The sequence below is a fragment of the Mustela nivalis genome, assembly GCF_964662115.1.
Source record: "Mustela nivalis genome assembly, chromosome: 17".
Classification (NCBI taxonomy): domain Eukaryota; kingdom Metazoa; phylum Chordata; class Mammalia; order Carnivora; family Mustelidae; genus Mustela; species Mustela nivalis.
Window position 1 is genome coordinate 15,144,882 of NC_139036.1, and position 27,060 is coordinate 15,171,941.

The window sequence follows — 27,060 nt, forward strand, 5'->3', positions numbered from 1 at the left end:
TTCAGACGTGGGTACAAATTGGTCTCCTGGCTGGGTGGCTTTGAGCACTCTAATCACTGAGCTGCGTTTTCCTCCTCTCCCAAGTGGGGCTAATAATAACCATCTTGCAGAAGAGACTGGTGTTTCTCAGACTCCAAGCGTGCATTGGAATCACCCAGAAGTCCTCTTAGACACATTGCCGGGCTCCACCCCCAGAGTGTCTGAGTCAGTAGGTCTGGGATGAAGTCTGAGAAAGTACATTTTCAGCCAGTTTCCAGGTGCTGCTCACATTCCTGGCCCTGGACCCAGATCTGGGGACCCTGGCCCAGAGGACTGAATATGAAGGGGGTGCCTGACTGCTGGGATACTCAAACACAGCGGTGCTTTTCTGCCTCTGAAATGTGCCTGAATCGCCTACAAGATGATGGCATGACCCTTGAGAAGAGAGTTTCATTTGTCAAAGAGATGTTTTCACATTTGTTCTTCTGTGATCAGAACTGGGACTGTGGTCCCAGGCATCATCACTGTGTGAGTTAGTTGGGGTGTGTTCGTTCATGAAGGGGCTGTAAGACGTCAGTGCCCTTCGGAGGGGCAGTAAATCTAGGATTCTGTTAGAAAAGCCAGTTCATCGTTCCCACACATCAACAAGACGTTCAACTGTCAAGGCTTTTTAGAAATGCAGCTGAGAAAGGGCAGGGCACCAGGAGACTCCCACGGGGCCATTAGGGATGGCCACTGGTGTTAATGGAAGTCACTCCTCCTCCCTCCAATGGTTCAGATTGATTAAATATTCTTCGGTGTTTAGAGTTTGGTGGGGGGTATTGTTTTCCTCCAATAGTAATTATCAGCTTGTCCATCAAAACCAAAACTGTGTATGTGTGTGTGAGAGAGAGAGCCCTGACAGTTTTTGAATGTCTTCTATGTGCCAGGCCCTATGCTACTCCTCTTATGCACAATACTGAATTTCTGTCATCCTGCAGGGTCACTGTTTCTCTTTTTGCATATGCAAAAACTAAGGCTCAGAGGGGTTCAGCTGCCTGCCTCAGGCCACACAGCCAGTTAACTTACCCCAGCTGGTATTCGCTGCCACCTGTGTCAGATTCAAAACCACATTATTTCCTCTCCCTCACTCTACAGCCCTGCCAGGTGCTCCCACTGCTTCGCTGTACCTGGGAGGTACGCGTTTTACAACAGATGAACAGACTGTGGTTCGGAGGGGTCAGGCTTGTTCCTGTGCCCCCAGCCAGTCTCATACCTATCCATCCGGTTTTGGAGCCTCATGAAGCTGTTTCTATGACAACCCCTCACCTCCCTGTCCGGGGCCACGGAAGTAAATTCAAAGACCTGTGTCTGCCTTGTTGCGTACAGTAGGAACCTGGGAGGACCCCAGCTGGGTTGGCTGGGAGGAAGTCTGTGTGGGCTGGTAAGGGTTTTTGTGTTTGCAAAACTGTGTTAAAATAATTGCCCAAATTGCTCTGAGGAAAGGGCTCATTTCTTTTTTACTCTGTAATCCTAAAGCTCTGCACATTGGCTCTGTAAACATGACACATGGGGATTAAGGACTAAAAAAAAGTCTCCTGGTTAATGCCGGTTGTTAAAACGTGATCGGGTTCCTGCAGAATAACTCGATAGTCTTAAAAAGTTCTACAAACAAAATTATAAAGTGTCTCCTTCCTCAGCGGGCAATTAACATATGACTTACAGCAACTGGGTGATTTTTCTGGTCTTAACAGTGTATGTGGAGGTTGGGGTGTGATCGCTTTCCCAAGGTTTGAAAATGGCCTGCAGCTCCCAAGCTAAGGAATGGTAAACAGCTATGTGTCAGTACCTGCCCTGTGCTCTCAGGAGGCCCGGGAGGTTTGGACTCAAATTTGTTATTTTGTAAACTCTTTGAGGCTGAGGTGAATAAGTCGTGAGAGCTAGAAGCTGGGCTGTTCAGAGTTTGCACCCTTCCCCTCCCTCCCCCCAAAAGTCGTAGTGGAGGAATAGTGACAGCCTGAAAAGTCACATTTTTACTTGAAAGCATCCTCTCCATGAGTGCCTGTTTGATATCCGTTGCTATCCTGGGGTACAGTGACTGTACTTGGGTCCAAAAATTTGGGAAACAGGACAAGGGGAAGAATTTTGATAGCGCTTTATGAGAAGCAGTCCAGTTGATGTAGACTTATGGGCGTCAAGTCAAGGACAATTTCATGACATTAGAGCAGAATATTTGAGGTCGGCGTCGGCCTGGAAAATATGCAGCATGTGGTCTCTAGTCAAAATGATGGGTGTAAATGAAAGGCCATGTTTCCTGACACCGATTGAGAAGACAAAGTTAACGTTTGTGAGACAATTAGAAGCTGGTGGTTTGCTGAGCCGTGATTTTGATTCTTTGTCAGGGCATCGAGAATGGAGAAGAATCTGGAAGGGTCAGGGAAGACATCAGGGAGAAGGTGGGATTTGAGGTGGACCCCAGAGGACAGGGGACAGGGTCCAGGTACAGAAGACAGATGGGAAGGCATATCAGAAGTAGGGAACAGCAGGGGGCAGAGCTTGGGGTGGGTTGGGGCATCCCACATTCACAGAGGCAGTTCTGCTCTGTGGATGCCCGCTGGGAACAATGAGGACTAAGGTGGCCCGATGGCCGTAGACTCTGACGAGGCAGCGGCCCCGGGATTCGGTGCTGTTAGCAGTAGGGAGTTCAAGTGTTTGGGGAGGGACCCTGGGGCAGGGCCTGACCGGGCAGGTTGGTGAGACTGGATGGGTCCCAGTTCCAGAGAGAACACAGGTGTGTTTCAGCGCGAAGGGAGGTCCTGGAGCCCTGGTCTTTTCGGGGAGAGGCAGGGGCCCTGGAGGCCTTGGCGCTGGCTGGGAAGTGTTGATGGGACAGCCTTCAGGCCCGCAGTTTTCCTCCTTGGCTGCACCTGCAGATCACGTGGCCTGAGAAGCTTTTTTAAAATGCTTGTGCTGGGGCCCCACCCCAGACCCGGGAGGGAGAGCCAGGAGTTTTTTTAGAAGTGCCCCAGATGATTTTCATGGTTTGCGTGGGCTGACAAGATGAACTGTGTGCTCAGGGGAGCCTCTGGGAACGTCAGGGATTAGAAGGTGGGAGAACAGTGGAGCCAGAAGCCTGTGCAGCGAGGAGATGTGGGGTGCTGGGTCCTGAGTTACTGTGGAGGAACTGAGGACAGGCTGCGGGAAAGAGGGAGGGGGCGTCAGAGAAGGTGGAATCGTGCCAGGGACAGATGACTCCCCAGGCTGCTGGAGTTTGCCTTTGAGCTGCTTTGCTAGCGGGAGCTGGTGTATAGCCACGACTGTAAACTCCGGTGAGAAAAGATTGGGCCCCACCTGTTTGCTGATCCTAAAGATAGTTGTGGTTCAGAGTACCCAACTGAGGCAGATTCACTTTATCCGTGGATGATCAGAAGGGAGGTTTTACCCCGTGCATCTGATGCATGTCACCATATCACAACTTGGATGTTTCCAGAAAAAAATTAGTTTGTGGTCCAGTCCATCTTTAGTGTTTATTGAGCACATATGTACTATGCGCCGTAGGATGGGAATGCATCGGTGAAGAGCTGTGTGTTCCTGACCCAAATAGCTCGTGTTCTGCAGAGAGCTGCTCCTGATGGAGAGAAAGTAATGGCAGCCCAGGGAAGGAGGAATGGAAAAAGTGGTATCAGACCCCGAGAGTGAATCTGGGTGTCACAGAAGGCTTCAGAGGAGACGTTAGGTAGGAAGGAAAAGTGGGAGCTCTGGGGCACACCAGTGAGAGGCCTCCGGGCCAGAGAACTGCGCTGCTGAGGGCCTGAAGGGTGGCTCTAGCCTGGCTGAGCAGGGCGGGCGGGGTGGAGGGAAGGGCTGGATATGCGGCAGAACCTGCCCAGTGCTGAGTGCGGCCAGTCGGCCGTGGCTTGCGCACAACCTTTCGGTGGTTGAGTGGGCAGTGCTCTGGGTCCTCCACTTTGCCTCTGATCAGAGCAGCTCTGTGCCGCTCTGAATGTGGGAAACTAAAAAGAGCTCCTTTGAAAAGTGTTCCTCTGCTGTTTAAAAAAACCCAAAGTGATCTCATTGCTTTCGGTGCTGGGGAGTCACTGAGCCAGAGGGTGCCCTGTGGGTGGCTGGCTGGGTGGGGGGGGGGGCTCTGGAGGCTTCCCCAGGGAGCTGCACAGCCCTCTCTTCTCCATGCTTGCAGGAGAAGGCAGAGTTGAGAAGGGTTCTCAGCCAGTCCACGATACTGTAGGCCAGTGTCTCAGGTCCTAGGTGAGGTCTGGGCATGTGCCTGCATTGCTTATGGTTAGGAGGTCCTCTGGGAATGGAGCTCTCGATGCTTACACTCAAGCAGCTTTTATTTTTCGTTTTTCTTGGTGAGGAAGCTTTATGCCCAAATGAGGCTTGAACTCGTGGTCCCGAGAGCAAGAGTTGCATGCTCTACCCACTGAGCCTGCTAGGTGCTCCAGGCAGCTCTGTTTCTCCAGAAATCCCTGGAGAATTTTGTGAGTGAGTTTGAAGGTAAGGGACCTAGTGGTTAACCCTGGGATGCGTGTCAGAGAGCTCCTGGGCCAGGCACTGTGCAAAGTACCCAGGAGATGCCCAGCCTTCAACTCTTCCTTGGAGTAGACTAGATGAAGTTGTCCGTGGGCCCCATTCAGCCCACAGATGTGTTTTGTTGGGGCTGTACTGTCCTTTTTTTAAAAATGAAATTTGGTTGTTGTATTAGTTTCCCATGGGTGCTATAACAAATGATCACAAATGCAGTGGTTTAAAATGGTTGTCCTGCGAGTTAGACTTCCAACACAGGCCTCACGGGGGTAAAATCATGGTGTAGCCTGGACTGTGTTCCTTCTCGGAGGCTTTAGGAGAAGATCTGTTTCCTTGCCTTTTCCAGCTTTTACAGGGTTTCCACGTTCCTTGATTCATGGCCCCTTTTGTCTTCAAAGCCAGCAGTAGCTGGTCCTGTCCTCATACCGCATCACTCTGACACTGACATCTGCCTCCCGCTTCCGCTTTTAAGGATCCTTGCCATTACATTGGGCCCACTGGTTAATCCGGGCTCCTGTCCCTGTTTTGAGGTCGGCTGATTAGAAACCTTAATCCCATCAGCTATCTTAATTCCTCTTTGCCGTATAACTGGGATTTGGATGTGGACATCTTTGGGAGGCCATTATTCTGTCTACCAGAGTCGCCAACATGAAAATCAGGAGATCTTACATAGCAATCCAAACTTGGAGATTCATTGACAAATCAGAACACTTGGCAGCCAGGGGCCTGCACGGTTGCCTGGCAACAGTGGGTCAGCGCCAATGTCGGCGCCATCTCTGGATGGGGTTTCGTGTGCCCGTTCTCCACAGCCCCTACCCCTCCCATGATGCCTCCTCATTTCCCTTCATTCCCTGGGCCCTGCTTTGGAGACCAGGGCCTTACACAGCGTTGGTCACGGACGCGACTTGGGTTCAGGGTGGTAGAGCTCGCCAGCCTCCCTGTTTGATGCCTTCCTCCTTGCCCTCCCTGCTTTAGATGTTTGCCTCGCACCCTCCTCTGCCTGGCACACAGCCACCCCTTCTCTCCACGCCCCCCTCTCTGTGACCCAGGGCTCTACATTCCAGAGCATCTCTGATGCTATTTTCGGTGGTATCGTTTGTACCATAACCCCTTGTCTCCTGTCTTCTCCTTTTCTGGCACCCAACACTGGTACATTCTGGTGCCTTCCATTTGATGTCTTGCACTGGCATTTGTGAATAGCTAGTCTTTAGGATGCATCTTTAGAACAGTATCCATCAGAAGTCAGGATCGGACAACATTTAGTTGAGCACCTACTACAGGCCACGCACTTTCCTAGATACTGGGAAGACAACAGGGTGGGAGGGAGGGATACCTGCCTGGCCTCCCACCCCTCATCTAGTTCTAGTTCATCTACAAAGGAGAAGGAGGAGAAGCAAGTGGATAGGCAATTGAAATTTTAGCCTCCTGTTGTAGCATCCTGAGATGAGATGAGAGCCTGGCAGCATCCTGCTTCCTTGGTGCAGGGAGGTGAGCTCTGTCTGCAGCGGTGGGGGTTCCATAGCTCTGTTAAAGGCATTCCAGTGAAAGATTTCCCTGTTTCCTGACCCTAGCTGATAGCTGAATTCGGGGCAGGTATCTTGGAGGTCTAGATAATGTATCGATTTGCAGGGTGAAGGACTAGGTCAGATGAGTCCATGTGTTGCTGCCTGGCAGTGGGAACTGGGGCTCTGGTTCTTTACCAGGGAGCCCTGTATGTGGCCTCTTGTGGATGGTCCTGCCCTGGTGACCATAAACTGTAGGGCACAGGGGGGGGCCCAGGTAGAGCCACCAGAACTTGACAGCCTTGGAGCATTTAGTTCTTTTTACCTCTGCAGAGCATTATCCAGAATATGAAAGATTCGGGAATTGCTTGAAAACAAAGCACAACTTACCATTATGGAGAATTTCAATCATATAAGTATAGAATATCTGAGTGTGCTCATCTAGGATCCTGCCCCCTCCCCCCTCTTTGATTATTTCCAAAGCAAATCCCAGACTTACATCACGGATAAGTGCTTTGATACACATCGCAAGCAGATATGGGCTCTTTGGAAACTTGTTTTTAAGAGAAGACTGATCACCTGCCATCCTAATTTTGATTTTTGAATGCTCTGGGATTGAAGCTGACTTTCTGCACATGTGGAATAATGATGCACTTTTTAAAAAAGATTTTATTTATTTATTTGGCAGAGAGAGAGACAGCAAGAGAGGGAACACAAGCAGGGGGACTGTCAGAGGGAGAAGCAGGCTTCCCGCTGAGCATGGTGCCCGATGTGGGGCTTGACCTAGGACCCTGGGATCATGACATGAGCCAAAGGCAGCCACTTAACAACTGAGCCACCCAGGTGCCCCAATGATGCATCTTTATACAAAATCTTAATGTGGGTTGAGTTTTTTTTTAGCACTTCTATTGGGGCAAAACAATGATTTAAAAAATTTTTTTTTATTTATCTATTTGAGAGAGCAAAGGAATGGGCACGCGCAGCACAGGGTTGGGGCAGAGGATGAGGGAGAGAGAGAATCCTAAGCAGACTCTGTGCTGAGCATGGAGCCCAATGTGGGGCTCAATCCCACAACCCTGAGAACATGACCTGAGCCGAAATCAAGGGATGGATGCTTAACTGACTGAGCCACCAGAACAATGAAGCATTTTCCCATTTTAATTTTTTTATTGTAAAATACATGTGACACAAAATTTACCCTGGTAGCCATTTCAAAGCGTTAAGAAGGGGCATTAAGTATATTTACGCTGTTGGGCAGTGGTTACCACAGTGTCGTTGACAGACTTTTTTCATCACCCCGGAAGGAAACCCGTACCCATTAAGCAGTTGCTCCTGATCCTCCCATCTCCCAGCCCCTGAAAAGGACTGATCTGCTTTCTGTCCCTAGGATTTGTCTGTGCTGGGCGTTTCACATGCATGGTGTCCTCCATATGTGACCGTCTGTGTCTGACTTCTGTCACTTAGCAGTGTTTTCCGGGTTCAGCCCTGGGGTCACGTGTGTCATTCCTTTTTATAGCTGAATAGTATTCCATTGTGTAGCTCGACCGCAGTGCATCTGCCTGTCCGCCGATGGACACTGGGGTTGTTTCTGCCTTTGGCGATTGTGAGTAATCACCGCTGTAACTTGTCAGTGCCCACTTTGAAACGTGGTGATGCAGTGCACGGACCAAAAAGAAAATGTCATGAATAAGGGGTAGGAGGGTGGTCACTTCCTGAATCCTTTGATTTTAACACATATATAGAGAACTTCTTCCCGAGGTATATCATACATAACAGCAAAGTATACTATGTGTAAGGGACTCGGAGGCCTCTGTTATTTTTTGGTTTTGGTGGCCGTGAAGCCTGCTTACCGGCTGCCAGTCTTGGGAGCTCTGAGAGCTGAGAGATACCAGCAGTGGGTCTGAGGGTGAGCAGTGGCCTTTCTCTGCATTGGCATTGAGGGAAATGCTTGACTCTTTCCGCTCCTGCATTATGGGGACAGTCTCAGTGTTCTTGGTGTTTTCATGAGTCACTTCCTTTATTTCTCTACTTCAGTAAACAGCGTCTGTGCCCTTCTGTTGTCATGACAAGGCGCTGGTGTTCAGGGGAGCAGACTAGGTATGTCGTGGTCAGGAAGACAGCGTGAACTTGGTGACATATTGTATGTGTGGACCTTGATTTCGGGTAGGCTTTTATTTCTAGCATGGATTTCAAGGGCAGCCCAGGATACACCCATTGCGGACCGGTGGGCACCCTTCCGAAGGCTGCCCTGTGGGGTGAGAAGTGGCATATGCTCTCGTTGCAACACGGTGTGTGTCCTCCTTCAGAGGGTATCAGGGAGGCGTTCATCTCAGGCCCCAGGGCAAGGAAGAACTTCTGCGAATCTGCTTTATTTCTTGCTTGTGGACAGAGAACCCTCTTTGCTTTGGCCTTCAGGAAGCTCAGCTCAAAGTCAGTCCGTGCTAGCTCCGGTGTGGCCTGTACTTTGGGTTCTAACCCAGCACACCCTCCTTTCCTTGTTGCCTGGATTTCTTTGTTGAGGTGCTTTTCATTGCCCTCTGGGCTTCTCTAAGCCAGTGGTTTTCTGCTTGGCTCCTATGCTTTGTCGGAATCGCCTGGGGAGCTGCCTTTTTAAAAATTTTTTATTTTTTTTAAATGCCATTGTTCGTGCCCCACCACCTTCTGTTTTAATTGTTCTGGGAGGGGGCCTGAGCCCAAGTATGTTTCCAAAGCTCCCCAGAGATTCACAAGTGTGGGTTGGGAACCCGCTACTTAAGGCCATTTCATATTTGTTTAGCAAACAAGGGGGGGGGTAAATAGACAAGGAAGGAATGTGGGAGGACAGCCTTCCCCAGAGTAAGGTGGTTTAAGCTCAGAGATGCTGGGTAAAGAGGATTATGTGGTGTCCAGTGGTTTTCCTGCCAGTGGAACCAGTGGGACAGCTCCGAGGGACTTCTCTCCAGAACCACAGAGGCCCTCACTCCTGGACCAGGGTTGGGGAGGAGCCATGGGGATTTGACTCTGAAGATCTCAGGCCTGCCTAGGGGGTACGGCTTTTTAACCAGGTCTTTTGGGCCATTCAGGACCCACATCCCATGCTTGGGACCTAGTTCGTGCTTAATTTTGGTTTGTATTTCAGTCTGCTCTACCAAAATAGACTGTCTGTAATACGATATTTCCAGGTTGATTTTCTTTTTTATCCTGAGTCTTGGAGAATATTTATGGTGCCTCTTTTAATGGTCATTGAAGAAAATTTGGAAGTAGGAAGGATCAGACTCAAACTTGACCTGTGGCCTTGTCACTGCAGTTGCTGTTAGTAGCTAGGTTTGTTTTCTCTAAATCATTGGTTTGTTTAGTACCCAGGGGTCTTGACAGTCTGTGCAACCATCACCAGAATGGTACAGAGCTTTCCCTTGAACGACCATGGTAGGAAGAGGTCAGCACTTCCTGTGGTTTGTCCCCTCCTCTGTTGCTGGGGGCAGCGGGGTCTGCAGCTCCCAGAGGTGTCAGGAGGCCGAGAGGGAACTCTGCTTTGCTGGCTGGAGAGGTTGATTAACCAGGTGGCTGTGGGTGAGGGCGGGCGGGGCTGTTGGTGATGGTGCTCAGATGGGGAAGCATGGAGGGGAAGCGGTCAGCCCGGAGGATGACTTCAGAGCTAGACAGGGGAACCAAGGACCTCTAGCACTGCGTGCATTTCAGAGACTTCTGGAGAGGCACACTGGCCTCTCTGGGCCTCAGTTTCCCCATCTCTGATGTACATTAGAGAGTAGACTAAGCCATACCTAATCTGATGCCCAAATGTTGTCTTCTGTTCTTAGGTAAGAGCAGCGGTCAAGCTGGCAGCACTTTTGTTCGCTGAATGTGACTTTTCCCTTTGGTGATGCTGAGCCCATAATATGTTGCTGAGGTGGGCATCAGCCTGTTCCTCCCACACAGTTGATTGCCACTGTCTTCAGAGGTCCCCAGAAGAGATAGGGTGCCTGGGTGGCTCAGATGGTTAAGCATCTGCCTTCGGCTCAGGTCATGATCCCAGGGTCCTGGGATCGAGCCCCACGTCAGGCTCCCATCTCAGTGCAGAGCCTGCTTCTCGCTCTCCCACTCCCCCAGGTTGTGTTCCTTCTCTCGCTGTTTCTCTCTCTGTCAAATAAATAAATCTTAAAAAAAAAAAAAAAAAAAAAGGAAGCCCCCAGAAGAGGCCACAGGCTAGTTCCTTAGGAAATGTGTTTGCCTGAGGTTCACCAGCTCACTCTGATCCAGTCCAGAGAGCTGGTCTAGGTCGTGGTCAGCTCGCTCACTTCAGGGAGACCCATGACCTGTCAGTGACGGTCATTTCCTTCTGGGGCCCTCAGCACTGGCATCACATGGGGACACCGGAAGGGTTTCATGAGCAGGTCTGCTGCACTGGGGGAAGGCCCCTGATTTCTCTGCCCACCGCTGTGACGCACGCCTGCCCTGTTCCTGAGCCATCCCCCGTGAAAGAGGTCAGCTCTCCCACAAGGCTGCCTGTCCCGGGAGGAGGGCAGGCCCTTGCTCTGTGCTGCATCCGGCTGGGGGGGCCTGGTGGCCGGGGGCGTGGCATGGGATAGACTCGCCACTTTGAGTTTGCATTTGGGTGCTGTGTCACACTACCGACTGGTGAATATTTAAGAAATCTTTTTGATAGAAACTTAAAAGTTATTATCAAGGTCTTTGTTTTTGTTCTTTTCAAATTGGAAGAAGGAAATCCATTTAAAATTTGAAAAGGGGAAATGTCTTCTTTAAGAGAAAAAACTCATTTTGTAACCCACTGGCTTCCAAATTGAGGCCTCAGAAATGAGATTTCTAAAAAACTGCCCTGTGAGGCTCATGGAAATATCATTTAAATCAGTCAGCCTAAGGTCATGCTCCTTCTGGGAGGTCGTGTGGAAACACGGTTTTGCTGCTGCTTTTGTTGAAGATGAGAGAGCGCACTACCTCCTTCACTTGGCATCTTTTGAGCACTGAGTCACTTCAGAAATTTCCAGACCAATGAGTATCACCCCTTTGAGGGCCAAAGCCTGTCCTCACTTGCAGCTTTTGTTTTCAGCTTTCCCCCCTTAGTTCTCCAGGGACCGAGAGAGGGAGAGAGAGAGAGAGATCGGCAGGGAGGAGGGCTGCCTCCTGGGGAGCTTGCACTCTCTGGTGGGTCTGGAGGGCGGGATGCCCCTTGCCCTGGAGGGCCTGGAGGAAGAGTCTCTCCTGGCCTCACCTCTCACCACTGTCCTCTCTCTGCTTGCCGCGCTGGGGACCGAGCCACTTATTTTGCTTGAAGTGTGCTCTGTGGGCCACTCCCCCACCTTGATCTCCCCCTTGCCCAGTCCACACCTGGTCTGTACCCTTTGGGCTTCCACCATAAGGTATCAGCTGTGTTTCCTGCTCCCCATGGGCTGTGTCATGTGCCGTCTTGGCAGACGGAACTTGTGTCGGATCGACCCGCATGCCCCAATACTCTGCTGCTGCCTGGCTGGTCGCCGGTGCTGGGGACTCTCTTGCTGCTCAAGTTGTGGGGGCTCGTGGCTTCTTGTTCTTCCCTCCCTTCCCTTTGCCCCTGCTGATCAGAGAGAGACCTGTTCGGGGCCGGGCATGGGATGGAGTGGGGGTGAGGGGTAGGAGGGGTGAGTAGGGATGGGAGGGTGGGGATGGGGGTGCACGGATCTCTGGGCAGTGCAGGGGAGAGTACAGGTTGGAAAGGGGTGTGGACAGTTGGGAAAGACCACCATAGGCCATTTGCAGCCTTCCAGGTGTGAAACCTGCAGAGCCTGGCAGAGACTGTGGCAGGGCTGGCTGCTGGTGCCTGCCCTTGAGCTTTCCCGGGGTCGTGGGGGCTCTCACAGGTGAGCCAGCAGAGGAATGGAGGGCCCGGGTGACGCTTACTCCTGTCCTGCTGAGGCCACCGGCATCTGGGACCTGCTGGCCAAGGGCTTTGATATTGTTTTAATGAGGATAGGGCTTACTTTTTTTTTTTTTTTAAAGATTTTATTTATTTATTTGACACACAGAGAGATCACAAGTAGGCAGAGAGGCAGGCAGAGAGAGAGGGGGAAGCAGGATCCCTGCCGAGTAGAGAGCCCCATGCGGAGCCCAATCCCAGGACCCTGAGATCACGACCTGAGCTGAAGGCAGAGGCTTAACCCACTGAGCCACCCAGGCGCCCCTTACATTTTTTTTTTTTAATGTTTCATTTTCTTTTTATGTTTTTTGGAATAGGCCACACATTGACATTGGTCTAAAATAAAAAGATACAAAAGTATACTTTGAGAGATCTTGTCCTTCTCCTCTGATGTCATCTGCCTTGTTCCCCACCTCCTTTCTCCTTAATAGAAAACCCCTTTCAGTAGTTTCGATATCCTTCTAGTGTTCCTTTACACAAATAAGACAAGCACAAGTTTACAGACTTATATCCTTCCTTCTCCCTTTTTGTTCCCGCACCTAGCCTCTACACCTTGCTCTTTGACCGACCACTGTAGCCTGGAGACTTTTCTACGTCAGTACTTGGAGAGTCATCGTCATTCTCTTTGAGCTATGTAGTATTCCCTTTTCTTAGAGGAACAAGAGTCATTTCCCTTGTTTTACTTTGTTTTCTGTCCCATCCCTTCTGCAGTGGCATCCACGCACCTACACCCAGTCATATTACCTGCATCCTTTCGGGCACCTGTAGGTGGACCTAAGGGTCAGGTCCCTGGGACATTGCTGGGGCGGGGGTGGGTAAACACGTTTGTGGTTTGATTGATTTTGCCCGCTTGCCCTCTGCAGGGCTGGCTGCCGTTATACTGCATCAGCAACTGTGAGTGCCCGTTTCCCCACAGCCTCGCCAAGAGAACGTATAGTCAGATGTTTGGATTTTTGCCAACCTGACGGGTGTCCAAAGTAACTCCATGTGGTTTATTTTTGTTTGTTTGTTTTTTTGTTTGTTTTGTTTGCTGCTTGGAGTTCATTTTCCACTTGGTGGAAGGTGGGAAGGTGCACGGTTACAGGGTGTCAGGAAGGCTTGACAGTGGCTTTGATAGTAGGAGCGGGGTCCTTTCAACTTCCTTTTTGGTGTTTTGCTATTTTGATATACAAGAACCCAACTGCTTCTGCTCAATGTAGTTTTAATTTACATTTTTCTGAAGTGTTTAAAGACCATTTCTATTTTTGCGTGGACAGTTCTTTTCCCATCTTGAGATGGGGTATTGGTTGTTTATTTCTTCATTTCTGTGAGCTCTTTTGGTTTTCGGAAGATGAGTTTGTTGTGTTGTGAGTTGTAAAAATTTCTCAGGCTAGGAATTAATTTTAGTCTAGCCAGACTTTTTCAAGCACTTCCTTCCCACCCCATCTCCTGTGTTTAAGGATTCAGACTGGCCTTGGGACAGAGTCTGGTCTCTGTTGGGACAGAACCACGACCCTGGCTTCCTTCCATGATTTTTAAATTAATTGACCACAGACACATTTTCAACATGAACATAAAATAGTGTAGAAGCATTTGGAGTCTGCATGGGGATGGGCCACTCGATGCTGTGAAAATAAGCAGCCCCTCACGTGTCTGTGGCCTTACTTGTCCTCCTGCTGCGTGTCTGGCACGTTTGGTCATCATAGTCGTTCACGGGCCCAGGCTGATGGAAGCACCCTGTCTGATTCTCTGTTATTGGTTAACGGCTTTGATACACAACTTATATACCATGCAGTAAAGTTCACTTGTTTGAAATGAACAGTTCAGTAGTTTTTTGTGTATTCAGAGTTGTACAACCATCCCGCACAGTTGTATTTTACATTTCATCACTCTCCAAAACACCTCATATCCATTAAGCAGTCATCCCCTCTCCCCCTTCCGTCAGCCTCTGGTCTCCTTCCTGTCTGTGTGGGTGGGCCTGTTCTGGACATTTCGTATAAATGGGATTATACACTATGTGACCTTTCGTGGCTGTCTCCTCTTCAGTGTATTTTCAAAGTTTCTCGTGTTGTAGCATGTATCTGTACTCCATTCCTTTTTAAGGCTGCACAGTTTTCCATTTTATGGCTACACCACATTGTCTTTATGCGTTCATCTGCTGACGGACAAAGCTCTTTCCACCTTGCTGTCATAAGCAGTGCTGCTGTGAACATTGGTGCACAGGTCTGCGTGTGGACATGGTTTCCCTTCCCGCGAGTAGATAAGGAGTTCCATCTTCAAGGCCTCTACCATCACCACCATTTGAGAAGGAAGTTCAGAGAATCACACGCTGGCTTTTAAAGTGTTTGACAGAAAAACGCCACATGTCACTTCTGGCACAATTTGTTGGCTGGTGCCATGACTGACCTCAGAGAGGGGTGGAGAAATGCAGAGGGACCTGACCTGGAAATACTTGGTGAGTAGAACTCATTACTATGGCGAAGAACAAGGGGCTTTTGTGGGACCCAGGAGAGCGATTCCCCAGGTCAGGGGACAGGTCAGGCCAGGAAGGGTTCATCAGTCAGGCGGGAGCTCCAGGGTAGAAATTACCTGGAACGAAATGGGTCAGCCTTGAAAGCTGGTCCATAAGAAGACCTCAGATTTTCCAAGGAGCAGCTTGGGGAAGGAGTGTGTGATGATGGTATGGGAGAGGAGAAAGGCAGCCTCACCGGAGTAACCTTAAATCGGCCCAGGTTAAGGACTGGGCTCGTCCCAGGTTTCCACAGGGTGTGTTGTGGCTCTGGTAGGGGCACAGACGTCACCCCAGCTCATGCTCTGTGTTACTCAACGTCTCGTTTCTCACCTGTAAAATGCCTCCCCTGCAGAATTTGGGCACATAGTCAGCACAGAGTATGTGGTTCTAACATAACCCCTTGGCTGCCTGGGTGGCTCAGTGGGTTAAAGCCTCTGCCTTCAGCTCAGGTCATGATCTCAGGGTCCTGGGATCAAGCCCCGCATCGGGCTCTCTGCTCAGTGGCCGTCTCCAAGCCATCCCCAGGACGTCCCCAAGCCATCCCAGGCATCTGGTTCACGTTTTCCTTGTGAGGCATAAGTGTGCTGAAGAGCTGCCCTGTTCTCACGGCTGCTTATCCCCTGGGTGGTTGGAGGAGGGGGAGGCTTGGGTACTGACGTGGCCGGTGAGGATTCCGAGGCAAGTAAACAGTTCTTCCTCAGCCTCTGGTGCAACAGATTTATCAACTGGAGTATTTTCTGGGCCCAGGAAAAACTGGGCAGATTTGTGTACGCGCTCAGGCCTCCGTGCTGGAAGTGCCCCCTTTTATTATTTTTCTAAACAAATCAGGACAATGGCAGTGTAAACATTGTTTGAACAAAAGCATTTGGCTAATGAAGATAAAACCAAAAGGAAAATAACAACTTTAATTTCTTTTTGGCTTTTGTGTTTTGACATTTGGCAGCATACTTTAATCTTTTAAGAATTAGGAAAAAAACAAAAAAGATGGTTTGCAGACTGCTTGTTCAGTTTAGTGTGAAATTGACTCAGAAATCCCCCCTGCCCCATCAGCTTGGTCCTGCTTTACTCTTTTTTCTGAGTTGGTGATGGGTGGCAAGGGGCCACGGGCCTGCTAATGATGTGGACAAGCATGGCAACCAGTAGAAGCCAAAGCTTTCACCAGTTCTCACAACCTGTTCCTGTCCACTGTCTCATGGTGTTTTGTGGGGTACCATTCACATTTTCCAGAGAAAACTAAGATTCAGTGATGGGGCCAGACAGTGGTGGGAGAGCGGCCATCATTCCACTCTGCCAAAGTGTTATTTCTGAACTACAGCATTGACAGGTTGTGTTTTATATTCCGTCAGAGCATCTGGAGGTTTGGTGGGTGGGGGGAGGTACGGAGAGGAGCACAGGATGCCAGGAGGGGTGTTTGGAGGGAGTGTGTGAGCAGGTGGGCTGGACTTGGTGCCCTGTGGAGTCATTCATTCCTGTAGCAGATGTGTGCCAGGCACCGTGCCAGGCCCTGTGAGCAGGCAGCAGTGTGGAGACAGTCGGGGCTTCTGTCCCCCAAGAGCTGCAGTCCAGAGGTCATGGGAGGAAGAAGGAAGAAGTGGAGGGAGAGCCGGAAGCCCCAGCGGGCAGCAGGTGGTGGATCCTCCAGCAGAGGATCCCTGGTGGGAAGGGAAATTTGGGTGAAGGGTCCAGTTTTGCCCTGAGATTGGGGAGGAGGTAGCATGTGCCGTGGAGCTATGGGGCGGGAAGTTCTGTGGGGCCTCCCTCATGAGGGTGTCTGAGCCACTGGTTGGTGTCACTAGGAGGAGGCCAGGCTCCTCCAGTCACCCGCTGCTGCTCACGGCACCGAGAAGCATGCTCCTTGCCACATCCTCTGAATGCTCCTCTGTCCCTGCTGATCAGCAGCACTCCCAGAAGCTCTCCCCTCTCCTGCTCTGGGGGTTCTCCTATGTCTCCTGTCCCCCTACCCCCCGGCCCTTGTCGGACTTCGCCCAGAGACTGCCAGCCTCCTGAGTTCTGTCCCAGTCCCTGATCTGCCTGTTCTCCCCAGATGCTCTCACATGCCCCTCCGAGAGGGACATGTGGATCCCAGTACCCCTCCCCAGCTCTAGGTGCCGGCTGCCACGGCTGCCAGTCGGCCTTTTTCATGCCTGTTTTGCCAGAACCTCCAGCTACGTTTGGTTGTTTGAAATGAAACCACCGGTTCTGGCTCTTTCCTTCTCCTGAAACTTGTAAACCCTTCCCACCTTTATCTTCCATTCAGGGAGCCTCTGTTCTCCTGGCTACTTCCACCCCCACCTGTTGGACCCCACACTGACATGTGGCCATCAGGGCTTGAGTCTCCTGCTCTGTGTTTATGTTTGAGGTCTCCTGCCCTTTTGTTGCCCTGCTACACCCACATTCAGGCCCCAGTTCCCTTCATCGCCTCCCTTGGGGTCGGAGTAAGTCGTCTTCCGTCCAGATCACCCTCCCTTTTCCCCACCCTGGCCTTCTCACCCTGTGCTGCTTGGTCAGGATTCCAGAAATACTCTTCCAACAGCGTCATTCCTCTGCTCCCAAACAAAACAAAAGCCAGCTTCCGTAGCTTCGTTCCAACAATATTTCCTAAAATAATTTTAAGTGGTGCGTACTTGAACGTTACTCATTTTCACAGTTATCTTAGAAATGCTGTAGGACTATGGCAGTTGAGAAAGTTCAACATGGACTGACTGTGTGAACCAGCAGGTCCACTCCCCAGTGTATGCCCAGGAGAGCTGAACATGTACGTCAGTGCAAACACTTGGATGCAGATGTTCATAACAACACTATTTGTGATAGCCGGTAAGGGAGGGGAACAACCCAGACGTCCTCCAACACAGCAGGTAAAACATGTGTCCATACGGGGGAAAATTATTCAGCCATGAAAAGGAATGAAGTACTGATACATAATGCAACACAGATGAACCTTGAAAAAACGTTCAGTGGAAGAGCAAGACACTGAAGGCCAGAGATGGGATGATTTCCATTCATCTGTAATGTCTGGAATGGGCAAATCCCTAGAGACAGAATGTCTTAGAGGCCAGGGGAAGGGGTCTGCTCACGGGTAAGGTTTCCTTCTGGGGGTGATGGTCATGTTCTGGAATTAGCGTTGATGGTAGTTCAGCGCTGTGACTGTGCCCAGTTGTAGGTGTGAACTGACACTCGAAGACAGTGAATATTATGTGCTCTTTGCGATACCTCAAAAACGAAACACGAAGGCCCCCCTCTTCCAAATAGCCATCGCAGTGATCCCTGATCTCGTCATATGTTGTTAAAGTGGGTATTTGAATTTAAAAGTAAGTGGATTTTTAAAAAAATTTATTGATTTTTTTTTAATGATTTATATGTATTTGTTAGAGGGAAATAGCACAAGCAAGGGGAGTGGCAGGCAGAGGGAGAAGTGGGCTCCCCACTGAGCAAGGAGCCCGATGTGGGACTCGATTCCAGGACTCTGGGATCACTACCCGGGCCAGAGCTTAAGCAACTGAGCCACCCAGTTGTGTCAAAAGGAAATGGACTTAAAGAAAAATAGTAAACCGACAATAGTGCTGCGTATAGTAGGAATTCAGTGAGACAGTTCCTAAGACAGTGCCTGGCACACAGTGCATGCTGTGTGTTAGCCCCTGTTATTGTTGTTACCGGGATATGTTAAAATCTTTTATTTTTTTTTTAAGATTTTTTTAAAAAATTTATTTGTCAGAGAGAGAGAGAGCGCGCACAGGCAGACAGAGTGGTAGGCAGAGGCAGAGGGAAAAACAGGCTCCCTGCCGAGCAAGGAGCCCAATGTGGGACTTGATCCCAGGATGCTGGGATCATGACCTCAGCTGAAGGCAGCTGTTTAACCAACTGAGCCACCCAGGCATCCCGATATGTTAAAATCTTGAAAGTGAATAAGCACAGTAGGCAAGTCCAGATTCTGTCGTGTGCCAAATGAAGCCCTGCAGCCTCCACCAGCCCGCCTGCCCCCTGCAGACTCTGCACTCCGGACCCCCCACTGTCTCTGTGCTCTACCTGCATGGCCTTCTCCCCCCATACACAGGCTCGTGCCTCTCATTCTTCAACCCCACTGCCTCAGATGCACCTGCCGAATCCTGCAGCCCGTCCTGATCTTCTTGCTGGAGCACCCAGCTTGTAACATGCCTTTGATCTACCCCCAGCCCAGACCAGAAAGCATGCCTTGTGCTTCCCTAACAGCAGCTCCCCCACCCCCAACCCCTGGGCCTGTGGGCATTGTTCTTTACACACTGAGTGTGTAAAGAGTGCTTGTTCAACCATTAATAGATCTGCTCCGTAACGATAAAATGATATAAATTAGGGCAGCAAAAATATTTTTAAGATATGCAGAGAGATTTGCACACTCTGTAAATGGGCTGAGCTGTTTCTTCAGCTCTCAGGAACATATCCGGGAACAGCTCTGCACATGTGTCCCAGGAGACAGAGGCACAGAACACACTTCAGACGTATCCGTGATGGCAGAAATTTGGAAAGAGTTTAGATGCCCGTGGATGGGACAGTGCGTGGGTCAGTTGTTAAATACGAACACGAAATGGGTAGACTGCAGCCCACCATATGGAGGAGCAATGTGGATGAGTCTTAGAAACTCAGCATTGAATGACAGAAACAAGCTGTGGAAGACTTACATTATTTGGTTTTATAACACTTGTGGTAAAATTATATTTTTTTAAAAATACCAGGGACTGTAGAACTCAGAACCTGAACTGTGTGCCCGGGGCAGAGGAAGTAGGGAGGGGAGGGACCCCTCTGGGTGGGCATTGCGGTCATGCAATGCCCTGAGGAGAATGTGGGTGTCACGGGCCCCTTTGGTTTGTGTCTCACATGTGGTTTGCACTTAATCTTTTATGTGTATCCAATAGTACATAATAAAAATCGAAGCAAACAAGAGGAATAGCAAGAAGACATTAGGGCTGGCTCATGCCTTTTCTGGGGCAGACTCTGACATTTAAGAGTTAGAAGGAACATTTCCTCCTAATATATCCAGTCAGTATTGCAGAGTAAATAAAACACTGGGAATGTGTCCAGCAGAGGAGGAAGGAGGGAAATAATATTTTTATTTTGTACCAAAAAAGGAAGTTTACCTTTCAGCATTGCGACCTAGTCTTTTCTGAGTGGCAATTCAGAGAACGGCACCAATTTCAAAGGAATAATGTAGGTTTTTTAGGTTGTTCAAGTTGATGTGACTCACTTAGTAGGAGACGGGGTTACAGCCAAAGAGACATCATTTCTTAAAAATGTATTCTAAAGAATACATTTTTAAAAAAGATTTTATTTGTTTGACAGACAGAGATCACAAGTAGGCAGGGAGGCAGGCTCCCTGCTGAGCAGAGCGCCCGATGCAGGGCTCTATCCCAGGACCCTGAGATTGTGACCTGAGCTGAAGGCAGAGGCATTAACCCACTGAGCCACCCAGGTGCCCCAAGAATACATTTTAAAATTTGAATTCTATTTTATTTATTATTATTATTATTTTTTAAAGATTTTATTTATTTATTTATTTGACAGAGAGAGAGATCACAAGTAGGCAGAGAGAGAGAGAGAGGAGGAACAGGCTCCCTGCTGAGCAGAGAGCCCAATGCAGGACTCGACCCCAGGACCCTGAGATCATGACCTGAGCCGAAGGCAGAGTCTTAAGCCACTGAGCCACCCAGGTGCCCCTTATTTTTTAAGTAGTCTCCATTCCTAGTGTGGAGCCCAGCCGGGGGTTGAACTCACAACCTCAAGATCATGACCAGAGCTGAGATCAAGAGTCAAACTCAACTAAAGGCGCCCCTAAAGCACATTTTTAGAAATAGCTTTGGATTTTCTGTGGTATTTCCTGACTGGTTTCATTGTATTGCTGGCCTACAGTACCTTACACCTTTCAAGGGGAAGCTTTCTTTGAAGAGCATTAAAACCCGCTTCCTTGGTTGGCCATGCTGGTAGGAGCTGGGAGTGCCCAAGTCTGATCTGGGTGCAGCGTTAAACTGCTCTGGACCTCGGTGTCTGCATGTAGATGAGACCTGAGACCCTTCTAACTCTAGCGACTTTGCCCCTGCTCACTGGGTCTGGTGAGCTGACTGGGGACAGGACCTCTAGCTCAACGGTAGCTTCTCCGCCGTCTTCTGGCCTCTTAAACATGTATGCAGGAGGCGCCTTCCTAGACTTGCAGCTTCAGCAGGGACAGGTTCATCGCTGTCACGACTTTGGGCGCTGGACTGGCATGAAACCAGAAGAAATCCCGGTGTGGGACCAGATGCCAGAGGTCTGAGGTCAAATCCTGGTCCTAACCCATGCCGGCAGCATAGCTTGGTCCGGTTCCCAAGCCTCTCTGGGCGTCAGCTTCCCCGTCTGTAAAACGAGGGTGGTAAGAGTCGCTCCCGCTCAGACCATTAGGAAGACTTCATGAGGTCACACATCTGGTCTTGAACTTGTACAGCCGATGGTCAGGCCTCAGGTACTGGTTTGCTGGCTTCTCTTGAAGAGGCCTCTTCTCTTTTCCATTGCTCTTCCAATGGTATTCTGTGACAATTACTGGTCTCAAAGAATGAGCCCATCTGAGACCTTTCTGGGAAATGCCAGCCGCAAAGGGCAAGAGCTGGAATGGAGACCGCGTTTAACAGGTGGTCTCTGTGCTCAGGAGGGAGGTGGTTGTGCACCTCCCACCCCAGCAGACCCCAGGCATCCAGCACATTTCTCACCGAGAGGCTTCTGCGGCCTTTCCGCTCCTGCTTGGGGCGTTCTCTGTGTGTTGTCCTCAGGGACAGGCCGAGGAACATTGCTACAGATGCTGTCCCCTCGGTGCTGCCGGGGACAGGAGGCAGGCATTTGGACACCAATGGTTTGCCGTTGTCTGCCTGGGCAGCTGCTGGCTACAGCCGACAGGTGTGGACGCAGAGGCTAAGGATTGCTCATCGGCCTGCCTTAGCTCTCCCCGCTGGAAAAGGAAGGATGTCGGTGCTTAGGGTCAGCCTGAGAAGCCCCTGTGTTAGCCCTCGCACACTGGCCAGCCTTGCTTCTCAGCCCAGGCCATCGGGAGTGGTCTCTGCTCTCCGGCTCTCCTGCAGCCCTGAAGGGTGCCGGCTTGGGCGACTGTCCACTCCCCTGACGTGAACACCCAGGAGGCTTCATGTAGGGCAGTCCCTGCGGTGAGCAGCTGTTTTGAACTCCCGTGATAGTGAACAAAAAGGGAAACGGGTCATTTTTCAGATTTTCTTTCTGGCTGCCCCTGGCTTTACCCAGTGCTCACTGTATGCTAGGCTCAGAGGAGAGCGAGGGGAAGATAGGCAGGACTCTGCTCTCACAGAGGTGGGGGGTCGGGGGCATAGGAGATAAGCAGGTACACAAGCCAGAAAATGCCCAGTAGAGAGCGGGGCTCTGCTGAGAATCAAGGCTGGTGACAAAATGGCGACTGGTGGCCCAGGGCGTTGATGCTTAAACGTGGGCTCTGGTGAGGAAGCCGGTCCAGTGACAGTGGTGGGAAGAATGCAGGTGGGAGAGGCAGCAGGTGGGTGGGGTGTGTGGTGGGGGCTGGTGTGTGGGCCAGGGATTTCTGTGAAGTGACAGGGAGCAGGCTGTCCCAGTAAGAACAAGAGTGATTGCAGAAGAGGGTGTGGCACACGGTGGCATAGAAAGAGTTGGAGTCTCATCCTTCCCCACCTTAGCCTGGGCCCAAATTCAGGATAATTTTGGCCTCTCGGTTTTTTTTTTCTTTTGCTCAGGTGAGCCTGTCCTCTGGTCTCTGAGGCTCTGGCCTGACCGTCCACCACCTCCCTGCTTCTTGGGGTGGGGGTTGGGGGGCCCTGGGGACCCCTTGAGGGTCCCATGTATCTGGTGTCTGTGGAGGTTACTCCCCCCTTGCTGCGCACAGAAATCCGCCTCATTCCTTCATGGCCATGGTGAGGAGAACCCCACACGACCTCCCGGAACAGCTGCTGGTGGCAAGGCAGAGGTGAGCGAACCAGTCATTTTCCTCCTGGCTTTGCTTTTGCACTGAAAAGGGTGGAAATACCCGTTCCGTTCCCACAAGGCTCCTCTTGGCAAGCTTGAGCTCCTTTTGAGAAGTGTTCGGTCACCGCCGTGCCTGAAACTGAGTCTGTGGGGTCCTGGCCGAGGGGACCCCTAGCTCACCCTTGCTTTGCTTCCCCGCGCTCTCTCTGGCTCCTCAGGAGATGGCAGCAGCCCAGGACTTAGTGCCATCACACTGACCAGCCAGGGCTAAATTAAGCCCGAAATCATGGGAAATCTAAATTTTCCCATGCAGCTTTGCATTTTTTTCAAATGTCTCAAGCTGGAACCTTGCACTGCTCGAGGTGTGACCCATAGCTGGGCCTGCCCCGTGATGTGGGCTGGGTGTGGCTAGCTGTCAGAAGCCCCCGTTCTGTGGTCCCCAGTCCCTGGGTGGCATTGCTGTCTTATTAGTGGGTATTTCTAGTAACAGAATCACAGCATGTTAGAAATAGAGACTTTCTAGCCCAGGGGTCACATACAAACTGCCTTCCTGGGAGAGGGAAAGGCTCTGAGGGATAGGCTTCACACTTCCAAAAGCCCGGGAAGCCCTGCTGTTTGGCCCACCATTGAGCCCTCCCTAGACCAAGAGGAACCTTGGCCAAAATTCTAGCCCTGCAGTCAGTGACCTGTGGCTGGGGTTGGCCAGAAGCTTGGGCTCCCCGTGACACCATGGAGATGGCAAGGGATTGAGCCATTTGTCAGAAAGAGGGTCTGGGAAATTGAAGGCCTTAGGGAGAGCAGCTGGTCTGCCTCATCATTTTAGAAGCAAGGAGGTCAGTCACTGGCTTGCTTGGTGCCTCAGAGAGCCCTGGTTTCCTGTCTCCTGATTCTGTGCGTCTACAACACCACATTGTTTGCATTTTGGCATGATTTTTTTAAGAACACTGTCCAGGGGCGCCTGGGTGGCTCAGTGGTTAAGCCGCTGCCTTTGGCTCAGGTCATGATCTCAGGGTCCTGGGATCGAGTCCCGCATCGGGCTCTCTGCTCAGCAGGGAGCCTGCTTCCTCCTCTCTCTCTCTCTGCCTGCCTCTCTGCCTACTTGTGATTTCTCTCTGTCAAATAAATAAATAAAATCTTTAAAAAAAAAAAAAAAAAAAAAAAAAAGAACACTGTCCATAATTGGTCACTTGCAAAACTACTTGGAAGAACAAAAGGGAGGTAGGGAGCAATAAAGAATTTTCTTTTTGGGGCACCTGGGTGGCTCAGTCATTGGGCGCCTGCCTTGGGCTCAGGTCATAATCCCAGTCCCATAGCTGCTCAGTGGGGAGCCTGCTTCTCCCTCTCCCATGCCCCCTGCTTATGTTCCCTCTCTCATTCGTGCTCTCTGTCAAATAAATAATCTTTAAAATATTCTGTTCTTTTTTCCTTTATCGCATGTTTATGCATCGCCTTGGTCCAGCTGTCAAGGTGTTTGATCCTTGACCCTGCAGGGGAGGTATGGCTTGACACACCCTGTCCCTGAATCAGAGAGTGAAACTGTGTCAGGCTGTGTCAGATGAGGGTGCAGCCAGAATGACCAGAACAGGGCTCCTGACCCTGGTTCACGTGATACATACGTATGTATGTGCACATATACACTTATTTATGAAAAGATTGCATTTATTTGAGAGGGGATGTGTGTGTGTCTGTGTGTGCTAGTGCACAAGCCAAGTGGGGGGAGGCAGAGGGGCAAGCAGACTGTGCACTGAGCATGGAACCGGACACGGGGCTTAATCCCACGACCCGAGCAGACACCAAGAGCTGGACACCCATCCAACTGAGCCACCCAGGCGCGTTCCACCTGCCCACTTCTACATGATCTTGAAAAATGAGTGCATTTTAACACCTGCGTAATCTGTACCCACTGGCTGCTCTTCTCTGAGACTCCCGTGCTCGGGGCTCGTTGGTAAAGAAAGATGAAATTCCTCGTGTGTGTTTTCAGTCCTTCTGCATCTGGAAAAATTAAGAACACGGAAAGTCGCAGGAGGCTGGCTGACTTGTTCCAGTGACTGTCAGGCCCTGGCAGAGGCTGCCCAGGAGGCTCTGTGTGGGAGGCCCACCTGGGGCCCAGCATAGGGGCTGGAGTCCTTCACCTCCACCTGGTGGTAGGTTAACGGCCCCCCCCTTGGGGCTTTTGTCCCCTAGAAGGGATCGAGGTGAGGTGCAGGAGCAGTTTAAGGGGAACTGCTTTATCATCTGGAAGTCAAGTATGTGTTTGTTTTCCCCCTATCTTTTTTTTTTTTTTAAATCCCACTTTTTGGATGGTGATCTAAAATTTTATTTCTCCGTTCAGCTAGTGAAGAGAACATTCTTTTTTTTTTTTTTTTTGGCTGAGTCTCACCATTTTTCTGGTGGATGTAAAGGGTTTTTTTGTTTTTATTTTTGTTTTTGTTTTGTTTTTTCCTTTTCATTTCTCCCCCTGCATGAGTGATGGTTATTAGGCTCCGAGTTACTGGGAGCTTTTGGCTGATGCAGGCTCATAATAGTCCTTTCTTTTTAGTCTGAAGTGATTACTGTGGAGAAGAATGTGGCACTGTCCATATTGTCCTAACTGGACCGTTGTCTTCTGGAAAGTGGCTCGGTTTGGTCATGTGAGCTGTGGTCTCAGCCACCCCTGACTGAGCCTCCTTGTCATGGTCATGGTACCCTTTACCCCAGTAGGAAGGTGGAGATGTTTCCTCACTCAGGGATTGCATGCGGAGAAAAGTGAAAGCCAACTAGGCTTGCATAGTGTTCCAGAACTTACTGTTTATGTGTGTCCTACGGTGACACCATGGCACTCGCTTCAGGATATTCAGAAGTCCCCACAGGCGCTTGGTCAGAGTGTCAAATCCCCTCAGTGCTGCCCACCGAGGTGCCATGTGTGGGGAGCCAGGAGCTTCTGGTAGGTGGCCGACCGCGGGCGGCCCTGGTGAGACTCTATAGGCGAGGTGGCGGTACCCCCTCCCACTGCTCTCCCTGTCATCTGCCCAGAGGAGAATTAAGTGCACATGCAGTCACGGGAGGCCACCAGGCACAGATCGTGTGGGCTGTCATCTGGGGGGATGATTGTCCGACCAGGGCGCTCGGTGATACTTACTGGTCTCGTCCGGACTATCACAGTTGGATCGGTTGACCCGTGACTGGTTCTGGGTAGTCAGGAGAGCTAATTGTTGCTGTTGCCTCAGAGCTGGCCCTGACCCCCGATGAGGGTCGCCGATCCCTGAAAAGCCATTGCCAAAACCTTCTTAAGGATGTGGCGGAGACCTCAGCGGATGGGGTGAGAATCATGCCTCCGCATCCCAGAAGCCCCGAGGGGAGGAGAGACCCACCTGGGCGGGAGAGAGCCTCCTTCTGCAGGGATTGGGGAACTCAAGATTTGGAAGGAATTTCCCCACCCAGTTCCACAAACCCCTGGAGCACATTTCGGTGGAATTCTTCTTGTCTCCAGGGGCACCACTCTGGCCTTGGAAGTTTTTGTTTGTTTAGTTTCTTTCTCTTGGCTGTTGCATTTAGCCTGTTTCTAGTCTTCAGTGTGGTTTGAATTCTGGTTGTGTTTTCAGAGGTTTTCCTCCCCGGCTTGCCCCTGCAAATGTCACGATGCAGGTCTTGCTTTATCATTAGCCGCTCTGACAAAGGATGATGGCCAGACCTTGGCTGGGGTGTCTGCATTTTGAGGAGTGACAAGCCTCCTTGGGAAGGACGCAGCTCCCAGGTCAGCCTGAGGTGACAGGTCAGGTGTGATAGAGGAGAGGCTGGTTGGTATTCCTGTGCTTCTACCTGAGGCCTGTTTGGAGGCTCAGGGGAGGCCCCCTCACCGTGTGTCTGGTGTTTGGCTGTGCTCAGGCTCCTTGATCAAAACACGTCACAGCTGACCATGTTGGCTACTGCTGCAGAGACATGCAGAAGTGGCTTCTGTTGCAGGTGGACCCAGCGGTTCCAGTCATGTTCTGTCTTGCTCCTATTCCTTCCCTTTGCTTGCTTTGGCGTCCCCTTTAGACTTAGGGAAACCTTGGGCCTCTGGTGGCTTCTGGCAGCTTGGGCAGCCGAGGCTGGACCATGTGCCTGACCCTGATCTAGCCCCCTGGGTGGGAGGCTGTGATACTCTGATCGGGGCTACAACTGCCCACCTTCCCCATGGAAGACCAAGGATCTTTCTGAGTCAAGGGGATATGGATGTTGCATAGGCAGAGGCAGCAGATTCCATTTCTAGAACAGAAATGAAATATTTCTTCGGCTTAAAGAAACTTTTCTAGTACTGGGGCCTGACTGTGGAAAAATGAGTGTTTCCTTTATACTGAAGCGACTGTGGCTTTTGATCCAGAGCTCCCAAGGGTCTTTTGGAAGGCCTGACAGTAATGTGCATCACCCATGGTAAGACTTCCCCAAGCCAGCTGAAACGTTCAGTTTTGTTGCCGTTTTTAAAATTTTATCAATTCAGCGAGATTACTGGTGGTCATCACGTGTATCAGAAGCCTTGATTCTTAATAAAATGAATGATTAATACAATTTGGAACATGCTCTTCAGGCTGGAGCTGGAGTGGGGGAGGTTATGAGGGTTCCCTGGTCATACCATCCAGGGAAATAAACGGATGTCCTCTGGCCCCTGTGCAGAAGAATGTGTTGCTTTGAATAGAAATTCTAACTTGTCTCCATTCAGAAAATACTTAAAGTTGTAACAAAATTGTACAAACTTTATCACT

The 27,060-nt window shown here is 50.5% G+C and overlaps 1 protein-coding gene across 6 annotated transcripts in view; it reads left to right on the plus strand.

The window, feature by feature from the left end:
• Positions 1-27,060, plus strand: part of EPN2 (epsin 2) — an 82,651-nt gene that overhangs the window by 5,062 nt on the left and 50,529 nt on the right. Inside the window, exon 1 of one of the 6 annotated variants that reach the window (XM_082706913.1) lies at positions 13,980-14,326. The exons of 4 other annotated variants lie outside the window; for them this stretch is intronic. The gene's annotated coding sequence lies outside the window, so the exon portion shown is untranslated. Of the gene's footprint in view, positions 1-13,979; positions 14,327-27,060 lie in introns of those variants that run through there. One more of the 6 variants, XM_082706911.1, reaches the window with a different exon arrangement.